Source organism: Balaenoptera acutorostrata, chromosome 17, assembly GCF_949987535.1.
Source record: "Balaenoptera acutorostrata chromosome 17, mBalAcu1.1, whole genome shotgun sequence".
Taxonomy (NCBI): domain Eukaryota; kingdom Metazoa; phylum Chordata; class Mammalia; order Artiodactyla; family Balaenopteridae; genus Balaenoptera; species Balaenoptera acutorostrata.
This window is the reverse complement of record NC_080080.1, coordinates 75,259,343-75,280,003: the sequence shown is the minus strand read 5'-3', so window position 1 is coordinate 75,280,003 and position 20,661 is coordinate 75,259,343. Positions and strand designations below refer to the sequence as shown.

At 43.3% G+C, this 20,661-nt stretch overlaps 1 protein-coding gene across 10 annotated transcripts in view; it reads right to left on the bottom strand.

The window, feature by feature from the left end:
• Window positions 1–20,661, bottom strand: part of CA8 (carbonic anhydrase 8) — a 240,120-nt gene that overhangs the window by 190,707 nt on the left and 28,752 nt on the right. For 6 of the 10 annotated variants that reach the window (XM_057532108.1, XM_057532107.1, XM_057532104.1 and 3 more), the window contains 3 exons: window positions 12,877–12,950; window positions 10,872–10,976; window positions 407–494 (listed from right to left, as the gene is read on the bottom strand). The exons of 1 other annotated variant lie outside the window; for it this stretch is intronic. The gene's annotated coding sequence lies outside the window, so the exon portion shown is untranslated. The remainder of the gene's footprint in view (window positions 1–406; window positions 495–10,871; window positions 10,977–12,876; window positions 12,951–20,661) is intronic. 3 more of the 10 variants (XM_007168576.2, XM_007168577.2, XM_057532109.1) reach the window with 2 other exon arrangements.

The following is a 20,661-nucleotide window of genomic DNA, read 5'->3' as shown; positions in this document are numbered from 1 at the left end:
CCCAGGCGTCAGGGTCCCTAGCAGGAGCTAGGACCATGGTGGGGCAGGAGAATTAACACCACAGAGAAGAACTAGCTGGATGTGGAGAGCCCACACAAGGCAGATGGGAACGGGGAGAAAGGCCTCCACCACCCTGTAGTCTCCTTGCCTGGAGGAGGGAGAGGTCAGAAGACAGAGTGGCCTGCGAAAGGTAATTCCTGGAGATACAGAGCAGGGGAAAAGGGTGACACTGGGTCTAAGAGCAAATAAGCGATGCCCGGCACACACGCATAAGAACACTGACACGGTCTCAGGCGTGGAGGAGGTGCCCTCTTCGTGCTTGTCTCTGTAGTTGTCGACCTCGACATGTAACAGCCTGATGAGGAAGGCACTTGGCAAGACAAGCACATGTTTGTGAGAAGCCTACCTTTCATTCGTCACATACAGGCATCATTTCTCCAGGGCTGGTGACCGTGTGGAAGAAAAGTCCCGAAATTAGAATCCTAGATGGGAATCTAATAAAAATAAATTGAGGCTCAATTTCTTCATGTATGAAAATGTAAATAACATACTATTTCATAAAGTATCATGAGGATGTGATGAGATCATAGATATGAAAGTACTTCATACACTCAAACTCCTATACAAATACAGGATTTGTTTGCATTCTCAAAAAGGGGACAGTTTCAAAAAACAGTCAGATTCACCATGACCTACATTCAATCTAATTACTTATTTTTCCAACTTATTTTTCAAGCTCATCATTTTCTTTTTCAGGAATTCAAATAGAACACCATTGGAGCAAATAACTATGAAATACATAATTCAGTACCACAAAAATGATGTTCCAACCAAAAGCTTCCATGAGAAACACCAGGCTAATGTAATAACACCCTGTTCTATAAAAAGAGAATTCTTACGCATCCTCACAAGCCTTGACCATCCAGTTTTTATGTCTCCACTGATTAGACTGATGACACAGTGGCTATATAATGATGTAATACATATATATGTAATAAAAGCTATTATTTGACTAATCTCTTTGTGTACTTTATGTGAATTATTACCACTTTATTATATGGTAATAATTCTCATTATTTGCTATTATTATCATTTCAGCTTCTCAGCTGGAAAATCATTGATACTCAGAATGCTGAATTAACTTGCCCAAGGCCCCTCAGCTTGGCACCAGCAGAGCCAGGATTTGATCCCAATTCGGGCTGAGTTCTAAGCCAGTTGCTCACCTCTACCTGTCTACACACTTGCCTTTGGGGTGCTGATCACTGAAGGAAATGATTCTGTGTCATCAATTATAATGGAAAGAGCCTTAAACTCAGAACCAGAAGATGTGAATTCTATACGACCTGGCTCTAGCCAGTGCTGTGTCCTTGCCCACAAAATGATAGAATCAGTTTGAAGATGAACTTTCACAACTACAACATTTGATACGTTTTATAAATTCCTGATTAATCAACAGTTCTGATAACAAAAATGCTATTGTTTTGGCATGGTGTTTATGAACAGTTAACTACATTTGATATATCTTTGTAATGAAAAAAACGATTCACTTCTGCTCTTTTGTTTCTTTGTTAGCCCAAGCCATTGTGCCAGGCACTGGGAAATACTGTGAAATTTACTATTCTTAACATACTTTTAAACATCTTAAAATTTTTCCCCAAAGTAGTACATTATCTATTCAGGCACATTTTATTTTGTTGGTTTTAACAAAGACTGTCCTGGGACGTGGCCAAACTGCCAGCGTGTCCCTGAGTGTCATCCATCACCAAGCAGCTGGCAGAGCTCGCCTGGGCTTGGTGAGCCAGGCATGAGGCCAGGAACCAGGACCAGGTGAGAGGAGAGGGAGGGGAGCCCGGGAGAGGGCAGCAGCGGAGGGCGGGTGTGAGGACAGTCAGGAAACCCCAGCTGAGATGAAGCAGTTGGAGGCCCGGGTGGCCCCGCAGATCAGCCTGGGCCTTGCGCGTTAGCTCAGGAGGGCTCACGAGTGACTTTTGAAGGAAGAAAACCAAGCCCCAAATTTGCACGGCCTGACATTTGCAAAGAAAGGTGAAGACCAACTGTCTGAACGAGGAAAATTCCCAAGAAGGGGCAACAAGGAGATGCCAGGGATTGAAGGAAAAAGAGGCCAAAACTCCTCACTTTCCCTGGACCACAATGTAGACAGCCAAAGCAGGTAACACAAAGTGACCACCCCCCAAGAACATGGAAAAAAGTTGTCCCCAAAGAGCTAAGCTGGTGATTCTACATTTAATGTAAGAGGTTAGCCATCTGGTTAATCCAAGAGACTGTTGAAATGTGGTCAGAAACACCCAAAACGCCAATCCAAGAGGACTCAAGAACTACCACAGGAAGGCCGACTTGCTGTGTGATTGTAATCAGGCAATCAAGAGAATTAGTCAATTATATTGAACCCTATCAGAAGAAAGAGTGAGCTTGAAAGCATGGTCAGCCTCACACACAGAATCAGGAAACATGAAGATCCACCAGGGGGTGGTACCCACACAAGCTCTGATAAAGGGAGCAGGTGGAGTGACCCCACAGACCCCAGCCCTACGATCAGTGGACTTGAAACCCAATGTGGTTAATTATCTAAGCCAGACAACTCCTTCTCTTTGCTCTGATTCTGCATTCACTAGGGAATCTCCTGAGTATAATTTTACTCCCCAAAGAGAGTTGCCAGGAGGGAGAGCATATGCTCGTCATACTGGCCTAAATCTCTCCGTCAAAGGGATGCTCAGAGTTCCCACCGCAATTAATACTGGCACTTTGATGTATACATCAGTCTTTTGTCACCTGAGTTAATGGGAGTCGGCCCCTGATGGCTGGATTCATACCAAGTGTGCTTAAAATGTTAAATGTTTGAAGCTTTAAAGCTGAGAACCTGATCTGGGATAGTGTGGAATCTATAGATGGTAAATGCCAATTTAGGAGACACGTGGGCATTGACACAACCAACCTTCCTTAATAATATCCCAGCGTTGTCACGTGCCATTGTGCAGACCTAGACAAATAACACTATTAGATGTGCACCTGCCAGTTCACCTCAAATACTCCTCCAAATAGCTGTGTAGCCCATAAAACTGGAGGAATTGCTGTCTCGGGCCAGATCTGTGTTGCAGGAAAGGATTCCAGGTCTTCAAACTGTAAATAAATTCAGTAGCAGTGGGCATTAAATTGTGAACTGCTACAGCATGGTGTAGATACGGTGAGGAAGACAGCTATCTGCACAGCTTTCCATGACACTCCAACTATCCTCCAGAGCTCTGCTTAGATACTTCTGGGACTTTTAATGATTCCTAGCAATTTAATCCATGTGTACCAAAAATCAAATAGCCCTCTGGCCATAAACAAATAACCCACAATATTTGTATTAGAATGCTGACATTCTAAAAGTCAAGAAACAGGAGATATTATAGCTGAAGAGACAAACCATTTTGACCCATAAAAAGGTTTTTAATTTCTTTGAAGGTAACTATTAAAATTAAAATTGTAAAGAAACAATAGTTTAGAAAGATATTTGCAGCAAATACAGCAGTTAAAAAGGGAAAGAAACATTTTATTAAAAATAATCCAAAATTCCTAATAAATAAGTGAAAATGAAAAAAGAGAAATTCTACTATATACCTATTATTTTTAAATTTTTTGGGTCACACCATGTGGCTAGTGGGATCTCAGTTTCCCATCCAGGGATTGAACCTGGACCACAGCAGTGAAAGCCCAAATCTTAACCACTAGGCCACCAGGGAACTCCTTACTACATACATATTCAAAAGTAAGCAAGAATACCTAGCAAAAATTCAGTACAGTTGGGAAGAAAACAAGGTTCTCATGCTATTAACAGTACATATTTACACAGCTTTTCTTGATTTCATTACACATCAAGAATGATGGAACCATTTACATTCTTTTACAACTAGTCTGATGTTAAGGTTTTCATCCTAAGTAAAAAAAATTTAAAGAAATAAAAGGCTACATGCATTAACACAATCATTCTAGTATTACATGTAACAGAAAAACTTGAAAACAACCTAAATTTCCAAAGAGAGACAATCAAACTGATTGTGATGCTGAGTTATGATTCAATAGAATGTGATACAGTCATTTAAAATTGTAACGTTTAGGTCTGTGTAAAATTTGGGGAAAATGTTTAGAATATGCTAATAAACATAAGTCTGAGTATCTGATTTTAAGTGTATTACAACTACAGCTATGGAAATATATGAGCGTGTAAACAAAGTCTGGGAGACAACAGGAAACAAGAAACTCTTGTGATATATTTGAATCTACCACTTACTGGCTGCAAGACCCTGGGCATGTTACGTAACCACTCTGTGCCTCAGTTTCCCAGTCTGTAAAATGGGGATAATAATAATACCTACCTAGTAAGGTTACTATACAGATTCAATGAGTTATTGTATGTAAAAATGTTTTATTTTTTATTTTTGGTTTTGTTGGGTCTTCGTTGCTGTGCATTGGCTTTCTCTAGTTGCTGCGAGCAGGGGCTACTCTTTGCTGCGGTGTGCAGGTTTCTCATTGCGGTGGCTTCTCTTGTTGTGGACCACGGGCTCTAGGTGCACGGGCTCAGTAGTTGTGGCACATGGGCTTAGTTGCTCCGCGGCATGTGGGATCTTCCCAGACCAGGGCTCGGACCCATGTCCCCTGCATTGGCAGGCGGATTCTTAAGCACTGCGCCACCAGGGAAGCCCCTAAAAATGTTTTAAAAACTGTGTATTTTGTGTATAGCACAAAATAAGTGCTAAACATATTGCTTTATCTATCAATACTTCAGAATGTAACACCAACAAACTAACACAAAAGGACTTTTTAAAACATAAACCACAAAATCATTATCTCAAATAATAAAGTTAATATTAATGTCTCAATATCATTTAATACTCAATATATTTTCAATTTTTCCCTAAATGTCTCAAAACTTTTTTCATGCACGTGTTTGTTCAAACCAGGATCCAATAAAAGACGCACACATTGCATTCAAATGATGTCTTTTATGTCTCTTTATACCATCACGATTTCCCTACTCTTTTTATTTTTTTGGCTACACTGGATCTTTGTTGCTGCGTGCGGGCTTTCTCTAGTTGTGGTGAGAGAGGGCTACTCTTCGTTGCGGTGCTCGGGCTTCTCATTGCGGTGGCTTCTCTTGTTGCAGAGCACAGGCTCTAGGCGCATGGGCTTCAGTAGTTGTGACAGGTGGGCTCTAGAGTGCAGGCTCAGTAGTTGTGGCGCACGGCCTTAGTTGTTCCATGGCATGTGGGATCTTCCTGGACCAGGGATCAAACCAGTGTCCCCTGCATTGGCAGGTGGATTCTTAACCACTGCGCCACCAAGGAAGTCCCTCTTTACTCTTTTTGTTGTGCTATTTTTATTGCCACTTATTTGTTGGAGAAACCTGCAGAATTTCTCATTTTCTGGATTCTGCTGATTGCATCCATATGGTATCAGTTAACATGTTCCTCCATCTCCTGAATTTCCTGTAAACTATAGCTAGATCTAAAGATTTAATCAGATTTAGATTAAATGTTCTTTTTTCCTTTTTCTTTTTTTGCAACAACGCTTCATAGGTGATCCTGTGTACTTCCTACTTTATCTCATCAAAAGCACCTTTTTTTAAAAAATTAATTAATTATTTATTTGGCTGCATTTGATCTTAGTTGCGGCACGTGGGATCTTCATTGCAGTGCATGGGCTGCTCTCCAGTTGTGGCGCGAGCTCCAGTGCGTGCAGGCTCAGTAGTTGTGGCGTGTGACAACTATGTCCTGTGGCCTGTGGGATCTTGGTTCCCTGACCAGGGATCGAACCTGTGCCCCCTGCAGTGGAAGGCGGATTCTTAACCACTGGACCACCAGAGAAGTCCCTGATTTCCTATTTTTAAGGAAGTGAAGATGGATCAATTAGGAGCTACTATAAATAGGACATGGTACCCGAGGAATATGAGGAAGAGAGAGGCATTGAGGATGCTTCTTGTGTTTCTGGCTTGGGTGATGTGGAGCCAAAGTAAAGGAAGTAAGTGATAGGATGGGGGAAGGAGAGGGATAAAAGGTGGAAAGGAGGGAGAGAGAGGGGAAGGGGGGAAGGAGGTGCTGGACCCCAGAAGAAGGTGCTTGGAGACTCCAGGAAGAAAATAATTAATTCCATTTTCAAAGGGTCCAAGTTGAAATACTTTGTAATATACCCAGAGGGAGAAGGAAAGGAAATAGTTGGAAAGATAAATTTACCAACTTAGAGTTAGGCAGAAGAGTCATACTTTTCTTTCTACACAAAGAAAGAGGGAGTATTTTCATATCGTATGTTTGCTTTTCAATGTTTTAAGATAGTGATCCTGAACAGGCATCTCAGAAAAAAGGAAGAAGCCCCAGACAAGAAAGAAGGCTGCCCGAGGATGCGACTCAGAAGGGGAGGGACGCACACACACAACCCCAAGTGTGGACTGAGAGATAACAAATGTGGACTACCAAGAACTGGAAGAGGATTAGTGGGAGGGACCTGCCCTCATGTGCAAGACCAGAGGAGAAGGACTCAGACAAGACCACAGGGAAGGCTTCGCTGGACACCGTCCGTGACCGTGTGCTGAAGACGAACTTGGTCACAGAAGAACTAGGAAAAGGAAGATTTCGAAACAAAGTTCAGCTGCCTGGGCTTCCTTCTCCTAGTAAGAAGTTGTCCGGATGCTCTTTGCCACTGATCCTGCCTGTTAGTGGGTCCCTGCATGTCTGGACTTCCCTAGCCTTTGCCTCTTGGTCTGTAAGTAAAGGATAATGTTATTTACCATAGAGGAGTGTCATGGGAATTAAATGTCATTGCAGATGTGAAGGACTTAACGGGGGGGTTTCTGATATGCGGTATTCAGGAAATGTTTGTTCTTTCCCCAGACCTCAGTATTTCTTTTCCTTTCTTTAATACGGATACACTATAGTTTTACGAATAATTTTTTTGATTATGAAATTCGCCAGATGTCTAACCCACCAAAAGTGATGTCATAAGTCTTTCTTTTTTCTATATACATTTAAAAATTTTGTAATGTAATTTTTATTGAGATATAATTGATATAAAACATTATATTTCAAGTATACAACATAATGGTTCGATATTTGTATATATTGCGAAATGATCAACACAACCATCACCACTCAGACTTACAAAGGTTTTTTTCTTGTGATAAGAACTTTTAAGATCTCTCTGAGCAACTTTTAAATGTAAATGCAGTTATCATTAACTATTATCACTAAGCTGTACATCACATCTCCTGGACTTATTTATTTTATAACTGGAAGTTTGTACCTTTTGATCACCTTCAACAATTTTGCCCACTCCCTACCGTATGCTTCTAGAAACTCCCATATTTCCCTAGACCTCCATATTTTTTTTTAATACTTATTTATTTATTTGGCTGTTCTGGGTCTTAGTTGCGGCATGCAGGATCTAGTTCCCTGACGAGGGATCGAACCCGGGCCCCCTGCATTGGAAGCACGGAGTCTTAACCACTGGACCACCAGGGAAGTCCCTAGACCTCCATATTTTTAAACAACCCCATCCGACAGAAAAGGAATTTGAGGCTGGTAAGTCACCGACCTGGTAGATGTTGGGGCCAAAATGCAGATGCTAGTTTTCTGATTATAAATCTCACTAAAGCGTGAAAATCTTGCATTTCAATTCCATATTTTTAGACACTTAAAAGCAGAGTGCTATGGGAATGTGTGAAGCATTTTGAATCACAGTTCACAGGTAACAGTTTGGAAAAGTTTATTGGGAGTGATTCTGAGTTACCCATTTGGAGATAGGAAGGGAGAGAAGTACTAATGCAGAAATTTGTACCTGTGGTCCTCAAATATATTAGATATTTGTCAAATATATTAGATATTTGTCAGGATTTTGATTGTTTTACTGAGAAGCAAGGAATAAGTAAAAACAGCGATTCGTCATGTTCACAGATGAACACTCAAGCAATATGCAGTTAATCACAAGCTTTCTCTTATGCAAATATTTCAGTGTGAAATCATAACCATAAGTGCGACGGTGAAATCCTGTAGGAAACTGAAACAGAACACAGTTCAGCTGTGGCAAGTGTGCCTTACTCTCCAGTTGTATTTGTGTATATTGCTAAACCATCTCTGAAAAGAGAACCGAATTTTCAAATATATTGTCTCATTGACTTTCATTACAGATGTGAAGATACTTTTCCATTTTTTTCAACTAATGTACATATTTTCAGCCACAGACTGTGTTACAGTATGAATGGCACTGTTAACCACTATACACAAAGGCACACACCTGACCTATATTTTAATGAAAGCCAAGAAACATGGAAAGGGGCTTTGTAGCAGTGACCGTGCTATCATAACGATTCAATGTATGGCTTCAAGACTGGCTGTCACCACCCTTTGCTGGCTGAGTGACTTTAAGCTACTTAAACTCTTTAAGCCTTAATTTCCTTAACTGTAAAATGGGGATAATACCTAATTAATGGTGTTGTGATGATGAGACGAAATGACAGATGTAAGGAGCTCCATCCAGTAAGTACTCAATAAGGAGCAGTAGAACAGGAGAAGGAAGGGCCGTAAGTCGTGGTAACTGTACTGTTGATCTAGCAGCAGCAGCAGTGGTAGCAGCAGTAACAGAAGTGATCTACGTAAGTGGGTAGCGTATATTATAACCATCCCTATGCCTGAGAATATTTATGGAATGATCCTGGGAGAGCAAGAAAACTCATGACTCAATATTTCTCCTCTATAGTCAATCTTTGTGCTTGGATTTCCCACCATCAGAGTCAAGGGGTTGCGTTTTCAGGAAACCACTGGTAAAAGATAAGACCCTGAGCAGATGAACAGTGAGAGGAATTCTGTGGGTTTGTCCTGAGAGGAGGTAGTAAGGACAGATGAAAGGGGAGGGAAGAGAGGAGAACAAGAACGGGGGCAGGACTGGGCCATTCAAGGTGACGGAGAAGGGAGGAAGCCCCTGAGGCCGTGCAAGCAAAGGACATTTCAAAACAAAGTCTCCGGTTTCTTACTCTGCTTAATCTGGCCAAGAAGTGTGACCCCTAAATGCTGAAGGAAGTTAAGTCCACGACTAACTTCTTTGTGTGAGTAGATTTTTGTAGCAATTAAGGAAAGGGCAGAGTTTGCCAGGGATAAGAGACACAAACCCAAAAGCCAGTCTCAGAGATCTTGAGGCCGACTTTGAACTTCTGCAGAATGTGAGATGGGCATTGGAGTCCAGCCTAACCAGATCTTAGCAGAAGGGAGACATGGCTGACATCTGTTAGACATCTGCTGCCTAAATTCTTTTTACTTCCCATTCATCACCATCATCACCAAGTCTAAATTTCCCCGGTTATCTCCTATTCACTGTTCAGATCTCAATTGTAAAGTGACTGAGGGCTTCTCTGACCCTCCCATGTCTAGATTAGGCGTCCCTGCTCTGCTCTATGATAGCGCCCTGTACACCTCCCCATCATGGCACTTTTCACAACGATAATACGTGATGAATTGACTCTCCCCGCACTGGACTGAACAGTGTCTGTCTGTGTACACCATTCTATTCCCAACACAGAGCACTGCACTCAACGCATAATATGTAAGCAGTAAATCTTTAAAAGAGAAAGCAAGTTAAAGAGGGAAGGAGGGAGACAACCCCAAAGCATGACATACCCGCCTTTTTTCAAAACGACAGCCCAGTTAGGTTGCCCATGGTAGGGAGGACCCAAGATCCAAGTACTGACCCCAAAGCGAAGTTTGTTCATGACGTTCTCATCCTGTGCTCAGGACTGATCTTTCAGAGCCCTGACTGTTGGGAGGAATAGTTTTAGGGGGCTGTGCACTGTTCCCAAGGAATGTGCTTTTTTCTAACTTTTCCCTCCGGATTATTTAGTTGTTCCAGGAACAAAGACACTAGAAAATGTAGAGACAAGGAAGGCAAAGAAATGTCTCCCCGCTGTGTGTTTTCCCTCCGATCCTGGGGACGCTCAGGATTTCTTGGGTTACAGGGCTAGAGAGAGATCGGAGGTCGTGAGGAAGGGGCCACGACTGGAGCAACAGACAGACGTGAAAACCAGGGTAGTGCCACCATTCAAACTGCCAAGAAGGGGGCCCAGGGTTCCAGGGCGACAGAGTATGAATTCTGACTCTAGGGCTAAGAGTTCAGCCCAGAAGACGAGAGAGTGAGTGTAAGCAGACTTCTGGGAGAAGGAAAGGAACACATTATTTAAATACTACTAAACAACGTTTAATGGTGGATATTGTTTAGAATATGCAACCACTCCCACCAGTATCGTGCGTGGCTTGCTTCTGAAAGCCAGCCCACGTGTGATGTGTGGCGAGTCTGCCCAGTTTCAAGGGCTAGAGTGAGTGGAGTGAACGAATAGTCACTGCTGTTTGCTCAACTCTTCATTCCCAAGATCTGGATAGACTCTCCCGAATACAGCCTTGGAGAAGGAGGGATTAGACCAACGTCTCTCCTGGCAGACACAGGTGATGGTGCTCAAAGAGGAGGCCGGGGGAACATTCCAGGGCAGATTAAGGAGAAAACTCGGGCTTCCCTGGTGGCACAATGGTTAAGGATCCGCCCGCCAATGCAGGGGACACGGGTTCGAGCCATGGTCCAGGAAGATCCCACATGCCACGGGGCAACTAAGCCCATGCACCACAGCTACTGAGCCTGCACTCTAGAGCCCACGAGCCACAACTACTGAAGCCCATGTGCCTAGAGCCCGTGCTCCACAACGAGAAGCCCACACACCGCAACAAAGAGCAGCCCCCGCTCGCCGCAACTAGAGAAACCCCGTGCGCAGCAACGAAGACCCAACTCAGCCAAAAATAAAATAAATAAAATAAATTAATTTTTTAAAAAAGAAGAAAACTCACCTCTCCAGTTGAAAGCCAGAGGCATGGGAGAGCGTGACCTGACCCCATGTTGGGAAACAGACACACAGGATTTCTGCCAGTGGTTATGAGCAAACCTCTGGAGTCCTGGAATTTAAAATAATGATTTAAGGGAGTTGCATTGCCAGAAATAGGAAAGAAAAACAAAAACCAGAGAAACTCAGATCTAGTGAAGGAGAGCCCACAATTTCTCATTTTCTAAAGCAATCCCAAGGCCCAAGTATTTGCACCAACAGAAAGTGAACTGCTTTGAGCACACCCCACATCATCCCATGTGCAACTCTCCAATGGCCCTGAAAAGGCACTGGACAAGGGCACCCAGGAGTCAGAACCTGATACTTCCAGGTCCGCGAACCAGAGAACTGACTCCACTGCCAGCAATGAGGAGACCCCCATGTTCCTGAGACTCCGGGATCCTGTAATTTATCAGCAATAGAAGGCATGAGCTCCGGGCTTATCACCAACAATGGCTCTTCTCCTTTTTCTATGTTCTAGGCGGCAGGTGTTTGTTGGCTTTTTTTAAAGATTTTTTTTTTTGATGTGGATTTTTTTTTTTAAGTCTTTATTGAATTTGTTATAATATTGCTTCTGTTTTATGTTTTGGTTTTTTGGCCATGAGGCATGTGGGATCTTAACTCCCTGACCAGGGATCGAACCTGCACCCCCTGCACTGGAAGGCAAAGTCTTAACCACTTGACCTCCAGGAAAACCCCTAAGTGGGAAGTATGTACTGAGGTTATTCCATAACTTTCTCACTTGGTCACACTGTAAAAGCAGGTCTCAATTTTCCCTACAACTACCTTCCTTAGTGCTGACATAAGGAAAGGGTGGGATTTTGGTGACCAGGAATACACAGCGTGGGTCCCACACAGCCAATGAGCTTAGTTCAGCTCTCCAACGATATCCTGAGCAAGTCTGCCTGCTTCAGAATTGGATTTCAGGGGCTCCACTTCTCACAGGAGGAAGCAGTGTGGGAAATTCATCCTGGGAAGACTGAAGGTGTCATCTGTGACGCAGAGTGGAACACAGGGACCCAGAGCGGTTATGAGACGACAGGGGAGTAAGGAAAAATCAGATGCCTCCAAAGAAAGGCAGAGAGATGCTCTGATCGGAAGGTGTTCCATTTACCATTTACCAGGCTCTGAAGCAAAAGGAGATGTTAGAATAGGTAAATTACAGGGAGTCAGGAGGAGGAAGGGTAGGATTGCACAGGATCTGGGAAGCAGCCCAACAAAAACTGGGAATACTCCTGTCTATAGGAAGGATTCAGTCTCTCAGGGTATCCCAAGGAGTATCCAGAGGGGAATTCATTCACGTGCATAAGGTGTCATTCTTTTTCCCATCCTTAGAGCTCACAGACCAGTTCAAACAAGAAAAATGTGAGGAATCCCCATGCCCCATCTGCTAAGGTCAGCATCTGTTTACTGCCTAACTTGGCAGAAAACCTGCTTGATCTCTATCAAGTGATGGGATAAACATTTTTATAGATTGCATATGTTTCCTTTTAAATGATTTAAATTTAGTAATTGTGTACTTAAGGAACTACTGAAGTTGAATTACTGAAATAGAGAGGATCCCCCCCCAATAATCTTCATTAGGTTATCATGCATTTGAGGAATAGATGGAATATAGATGTTGAAGTGTCAAGTAATAACCTTTCCTTGGTTCAAAGTAAAAATGAATTAAATAAATAGGAGTCACAATTCATCTAGGGAATTAAAATTAGATCCATTTTTAAATATCGCCTATAAATATTATAATACGGAAATTTAAATACAAGTGTGCATGAACCTTCAAACTTATTTCCATCTATTTACCTGATACATACTGACTCAAGAAATTGCTGTGCTGAATTCAATCAATTCTCTTCAGGTCATCCGGTGACAGTTTAATTATCCTTGTGTAGCTTTGGCTTTTAAGTGCAAACCCTCTCCTCATTTTCCCTCACACAATATATTACTAGCATATGGTACAGAATGTGACTTACTAGAAAGCTGCTTGCAAAGGAGGGTCCATAGAATGAAGATTTCTCAGACGTCTGTGAGGATTCTTCTGACGCTGCTGTTAAAACATTATTTTGTAGATTTAAAATATATTCATAAACCAAATCTTCTGAGTTTTCATCTTCTATGACTGGTTTTCTCAGGGTGCCAAGTATTTTTTTACGTTGCTCATTTTAGTAAACCTCTTTGTCACCCGTGTGTTCTCCGAGGAATGACACCTGCCCATCTGTTCTTCTATCTCCTTGCTACATCTCCTGCTATGTTGCCAAGGCAACACTACCTGCTACGACATCATAACGGATGGTTATCCCTTCACTGGACTTCTGATATCAAATGCAACACTTGGCTTTCAAAACCATGGCTTTTCATCCTTAGGGTTAAAGTTTCTTCTGTAGGAGGTGAGGAAGCAGGCTTTCTCAGGGGTCATCTCCCCACTGTTTCCTTAGCCAAGAGCTCCTTCCACATTCAGGAAGTCAAGAGCTCTAAGCCCATACCATCCCGTCTTCCACCCTACCAGCCTCCATCTCCTGCAAAAGCATCTAGAAGTGCTGGGCATAGGATACCTCTGGCAGGAAGACTCACACCAGTGATTTCCAAACTTCAGAGTGACTCAGAATATACCCGAGGCTGCACGTTAACAATACAGCGTCCAGGGACTTCCCTGTCAGTCGGGCAGCTAAGACTCCGTGCTCCCAACACAGGGGGCCCGGGTTCGATTCCCGGTCAGGGAACTAGATCCCGCGTGCTGCAACTGAGAGCCTGCATGCTGCAATTAGAGATCCCGCATGCTGCAACTAAGACCCGGCACGACCAAATAAATAGATAAATAAATAAATACTAAAAACAAAACAATACAGCATCCGGACTCGACCCTTCCTTGCTTCTGACTCAGTAGCTGCAGAGTGGAAGCCAGACCTCTTTTCAACAAGCTCCTGGGTAGATGTACGACGGAGTTTGAGGAACAGTGCCCTAAATTTTCTAATTCAGGGACCGAGTTAGACAGTGTTTTTGTATGCATGGGACTTGGGTTACCTGCATCAGCTCCGCTGGGTTATTTGACTGAAAAGGCAGGTTCCTGGGCCCCATCTCCACACTCAGAATCTGAGCATGGGATCCTGATGTCTGCAGTTTAACCAGCATGCGGAGGCGGCCATGATGACACTAGAGACCAGCCGGACCTGGATCCAAACCCCAGCTCTGCTGCCTAAGCCACCGTAAGCACATTTAAAAACAGTCTCTCTGTATCTGTCTCATCTGTGAAAATGAGGGTGATGCTGTCTACCTCACGAAGGGATTGCGCACATGAAATCACAGAATCCACGCATTAGGGGCTGTTCCTGGCATAGTCATGGTGCGTGCAGCTGGAGAGGACAGTCAATAGAGTTAGGCGAAGAACATCACCCAGTCTGGCCATCATTTCTGAGTAATGATGGAGTCTTTTAAGGACAGATAAGCAGAGGGTAACTTCCTCCAACCAAAAGTCCAGCACACTTTTGAGAGACAGAGCAGAAAGCCCCAGAAGTGAAGATATGATTTCAATCATTTCAAATATTGATTGATCCACAAAATATTCCTGTATTTCATTAAAAAATCTGGATACTAGGCAATGGGTTGCATATACATAATTCCAGAAAGAACAAAAGTAAAAACCACTGCCTTGGAGAATGGTGATTGGACACTGGGGTTATTCCACATGCAGGATACTTCCTGGACCTAAGAGGGAGAACAATTCTCTCTACCAGATGCTTGTTTCCTGAGCTTAAAGTTAAAAATCTGTCTCCAGCTGTCACTGGCCTTCCAGGCTTCCAAGACACTTCCAAAATGCTGTTCTAGTGATGCATCGATAATCAAGAGTGAAATTACTCCCTGTAGGTTTGCATTGGCCATCTCACAGATTTGGGGTGCAAAGTCAAAGCGATTGTCCAGAGTATCTGGAATTAGGGTGGAAGCAAAGCACAACCGTCTGATTACTCTGTTTCCAATTTCACTGTGGCAGTCAAAGGCTGCTGTTCATTTCTAAATGGCCCTCTGAAAATAAACAACTCACAGAAAAAAAGACTCCTCAAAAGTGGCAGTGGTGACCTTCAACACCCATAACCCTTCACACTGATCAGCCCCCTCCACTCGAGGTGTATGGAGAACAGAAAGCCTGATGTTGAGGGTAACACTAGGAAGACCATTAAATAATTGGAAATAAAACCTTTGGGGAAGGGCTAGAAGAAAGAAGATATTTAGCCTGGAGAAGAGAAGGCTGAGGAATGACCTAATTATAGGCTTCAAGTACAAGAAGAATTAATCTACAGCAGATGGTGACCAGCTGTTTTCAATTCCCATTGAATACAGTACAACAGAAAATTGGCTTAGGGGGTAATATAAAGGATTTGGGATAGAAAAAAGAAGGAATTTACTGGTTTTTGAGGGTCACAAAGGTTAAGACGAGATAGGCTCTATTACTTAGGGAGATGACAGCCACTCTGTCCCTGAGCTTTCCTGGTTTGGATGGGTTTGTTGAAGTGCATTGAGGGGGAAAGAGAGCTTTGTTCTGTTGTGAAGGCCGGCCCCGCTCTGCGGCTGTTCATCACACCTGTGCCTTTGATTCATGCAGCGTCTCATGATTGTATTTTTGTTTTCCATAAGTCATCACGATCACACCCAGTGATTTATGAAGTGCCAAGTGTGTGCTGGGCATGGTGAAAGAAAACTACATAGATTCCACCTTTTAACCTTCGAAGCTTTGTCATTTGACAATTATAAGCGTTTACTGGGTACCCCTGAGCGCCAGGCACTGTTTCAGGAATAAGGGGCTATCCAGATGGATAAGATATTGTTGTTCTCAAGAACAGCGGTGGTGGGGGGGGAGTGGGGGGGAGTGGAGGAGGGGTGGGAACTTCCCTGGTGGCGCAGTGGTTAAGAATCCGCCTGCCAGTGCTGGGGACATGGGTTCGAGACCTGGTCCAGGAAGATCCGACATGCCATGGGGCAACTAAGCCCATGCACCACAACTACTGAGCCTGCGCTCTAGAGCCCGTGAGCCACAACTACTGAGCCCATGTGGCTAGAGCCCATGCTCCACAACAAGAGAAGCCACCGCAATGAGAAGCCCGCACACCACAACGAAGACCCAACGCAGGCAAAGATAGATAGATAAATAAATAAATAAATAAATTTATTTTTTAAAAAAAAACAGCAGGGTGGGGGGAGAGAGAGAGAGAGCAAGTGTGTGTGTGTGTGTGTGTGTGTGTGCACGCACGCGTGCACTCACGCACACTAGGGAAATAGCAGGGGAGGTATGTTATAATCAGGAACTTTGAAAACACACATACAAAACAACAAGGTCCTACTGTATAGCACAGGGAACTATATTCAATATCCTGTGATAATCCATAATGGAAAAGAGTATAAAAAAGAATGTATATATTTGTATAACTGTATCACATAACATTGTAAATCAACTATACTTAATAAAATAAAATAACAAAATCACACATACCAGGGCTTCCCTGGTGGCACAGTGGTTAAGAATCCGCCTGCCAATGCAAGGGACACGGGTTTGAGCCCTGGTCCGGGAAGATCCCACATGCCTCGGAGCAACTAAGCCCAGTGCGTCACAGCTACTGAGCCTGCGCTCTAGAGCCCATGTGCCACAACTACTGAAGCCCTGCGCCTAGAGCCTGTGCTCGGCAACAAGAGAAGCCACAGCAATGAGAAGCCCGCGCACCGCAACGAAGAGTAGCCCCTGCTCGCCGCAACTAGAGAAAGCCCGTGTGCAGCAACAAAGACCCAACGCAGCCAAAAATAATAAATAAATTAATTTAAAAAAAAAACACACACATACCTATCCCGCTCCCTCCAGAGACTGATATGCTTTTAGTGGCATATTGTTCTATGTTCTACCAAATCAAAATCATCACGTGCAAGTTGAGAACCCCTATTTTTTTAACTATAAAATGTAATAAGAAATACATTTTGAACTGTGATGCAGGATACACTCACACACACACATATACACATTCATACACACACATGACTGAAAAAAGACTTCACAGAACAGAGCTTCACTACCACTTTTATAGTTTAAATTTTATTCTATTCATTTTTTTAATGCTGGTCAACTGTAAAAAATTGACTTTACAACTCTCGAATTGGTCGTGACCCAGAGTTTAAAAAACACTGCTGTGGGGAAAGGGGGCCACTTTGTTCAGGCCTGAAGGACAAGAACTCATATTTTTGTGCCTCAGTTCAAGGGCAAAAAGGAGGGTGTGGGTCTAGACTAGGAAAATTGGCTGAGGGTCTCCCAAGCCTCTCCAAACCTTAAACTCAAAGGGTTTATATATGTTCCTGCCCAAGGCACCAAGATAAAAGAATATGGGGACAAAAGCCCTAGAGCCCTAGTAACAGAGCACACGGGCCTGTCTGTGCTCCAGGCAGCCACTGGGACGCCTGGGGCCAGAGGAGTTGACAACTGAGGGTGATGGAGATTCAGGTCCTATCAGACAAGGTACATTAGAAGTCAAGAAGACACCAAGCACACAGAGAGCCTGGTGAGACCAAGAAGGGAACATTGAATTCCTGTCCCAGCTACGTCACTCATTAGGTCAGTGGAGGTCAGGTCACTTCACATCTCACGAGAAAAAGCAGCAGAATCAGCTGCAAGTGACTGCCAGCCGCAGCGGCTGCTCCAACTCCAAGGTCACTCTCAAGGTCACTCAGCACAGGCTGAGGGCACGACTGCAGGTCTATCAGTCATCCCCAACCTAAAATAATGACACTGCCATCAGCACCTCTCCTCCTACCTGGGGAGTCTTCTCTATAAAATCATGACTTGAGGCTGAGGAAGAGCTTTTCGGAATGGAGGTGAGAGCAAAGTTTGGGTTACAAGGACTGATTGGTTATCAATCAATGAGTGGCAGGTAAAGAAGATGAGCCTCAATTTCTTCATCTGTAAAATGGAGATAATCATACCCATAGTGACAAGAGCAGATTCGGGCTCACGGCTGGGACAGATGGTCCCACAAGGGCCAGTGTGCGTTATGTCAGAGTCCATACTTTGTCTTACTCTATCTGCTAAGTGATGCCTGGTGGTCAGAGGGTGGGAAAAAGAACTGAGCTGTGGAGGCCAGGCAGCCCAACGGGGAAAAGATATAAATACAAATATATGCACACACACACACACACACACATACATATACACGTACATATACATTCACATATTCAGATGGGCTAATACACTCAGACAAACCATGATTCCTGCCCTCAAAGAACTCACAGGTTAGTAGGAGGGACCGAGGTGGAAATGAATGAGCCAAGATAGAAATATGAGCAATAAAAAAACAAGAGCATCTGAGTCTCTGATCACAGCCTCCTGTACTTCCAGTCACTTCCTCTACCACTGGTACTCTGTCAAGGGCTGCCCTGCACCTTCCCTCCAAGGGGAAATCTGGAAACGTGTTGCATAATTTTGGTTGTGGATGTCTTAGTCCGTTCAGGCTGCCATGACAAACACCACAGACCTGGTAGCTTACAAACAACAAAAATTCATTTCTCATAGTTCTGGAAGCTGGGAGTCCAAGGAAATAGCACGGCCGAGTGCAGGCTCTCTCCTTGTTGCAGACTTTTTGCTGTGTCCTCACGTGGCAAAAGGGGCTGGGGAGCTCTGTGGGGTCTCTTTTGTAAGGGCTCTCATCCTCTTCATGAGGGCTCCACCCTCATGACCTAATCACCTCCCAAAGGCCCCAGCTTCTAACACCATCAGAACTCTACTCAATACTCTGTGATGGCCTGTATGGGAAAGGATCTTAAAAAAGAGTGGATGTATGTATATGTATAACTGATTCACTTTGCTGTGCACCAGAAACTAACACAACATTGTAAATCAACTATACTCCAATAAAAATTAAAAAAAAAAAAAAATCAGGTGTTTGGCTTCCAACATGTGAATTTGGAGGGGCTGGATAGTCAGACCATAGCATCAGGTGACAAGGGGTGCTGCTGGCATGTCACGGCTCAGGGTAAAGAATGCTGAATGTCCTGCCATGTGTGGAGCAGTACCACTCAAAATACCAACAGCTTCCTTGTTGAGAAAGCCTCTTGAAATTCCACTGCAGCAATTCTGTGAGCCCACTGAGACTCCCAAGCCATCGACCCTACCACGTTTTCATTCAGTGACTATTTTCTTACCTACCATACACCAGGCTAGATACAGATACGCTGCATCCTGGCCATCAGGGAGTTTGCATTCTGGTGGGAAAGGTACAAAATAGACCAGTAAACAAATAAGTAAACAATATAACATCAGATGGTGGGAGGTGCTTTGAAGAAAAATAAAGTAGGGTAAGGGGTCAGAGATGGACTTGGGAAGGGGGTGACTATTTTACATAGGAGGCGTCATAGAAAGCCTCTCTGTAAACATTTGAATAAAACCTGCATTAAGAGGGTGAACCATGGGGACTTCCCTGGTGGTCCAGTGGGTAAGACTCCACGCTCCCAATGCAGGGGGCCTGGGTTCGATCCCTGGTAAGGAAACTAGATCCCGCATGCATGCCGCAACTGAGTTCGCATGCTGCAACTAAAAGATCCCACGTGCCACAACTGAGACCCGGCACAGCCAAAATAAATAAATAAATAAATATTTTTAAAAAGAGAGAGAGTGAACCACGTAAAAATCAGTGAGAAGGGCCTTTCAGCCCGAGGGACAGCAGATACAAAGTGTGTACTCGGCAAGTTGTAAGAACAGTAAGGATGCTGAAGCGGATGGGCCAGGGGAAGAGCAATAAGACGTGAACACAGAGAATCAGCCACTAGTTGATCATGGAGGACCTTGGGGGTCACAATAAAGACTCTGAATTTGGTATCACATATGATGGAAAGGCATTAGAAGATTTTGAGCAAGGAGGGACATGGTCTGACATATTTCTAAATGATTCGTCTACAGAAAAGAAATTGAAGGGCCAAGAGAGGAATGGGAAACCAAATTTAAAATGCCAAAGAAAGCATCCAATTAGCCAACTGCCTGTCATGCGCCTGCACCAGAGCTACCAGGGATGGAAAGAGAGAGAGCCTGGCTTCCAAAGCGGAGGGCAGAGTCCTGGCTTCACCAAATCTCACACGATGCAGAATTCCCCCAAATGGAAACGGAAGTCAGAGCCTGAACCATCAAGCAAGTGACAAATGTAGGGGTAAGGGACTAAGAGGTACAAACTACTACGTATAAAATAAATAAGCTGCAAGGATATATTGTAAAGTACTGGGACTGTAGCCACTATTTTATAATAAGTTTAAATGGAGCATAACTTTTAAAAACTGAATCTCTATGTTGTACACCTGAAATTTACATAGTATTGTACATCAAACACGACATATGCAGCAACATGGATGGACTTAGAGATCATCATACTAAGTGAAGTAAGCCAGACAGAGAAAGACAAATATCATATGATATCACTTATATGTGGAATCTAAAAAAAAAAATGATGCAAATGAACTTAAACACCAAACAGAAATAGATCCACAGACATAAAAAACAAACCTATGGTTACCAAAGGGGAAAGGGGGGAGGAGGGATAAATTAGGAGTTTGGGATTAACAGATACACACTATTATATATAAAATAGATAACCAACAAGGACCTACTCTATACTAGAGCACAGGGAACTATACTCAATATTTTATAATAGCCTATAAAGGAAAAGAATCTGAAAAAGAATATATAATTATGTATGTATAACTGAATCACTTTGCTGTACACTTGAAACTAACACAACTTTGTAAAT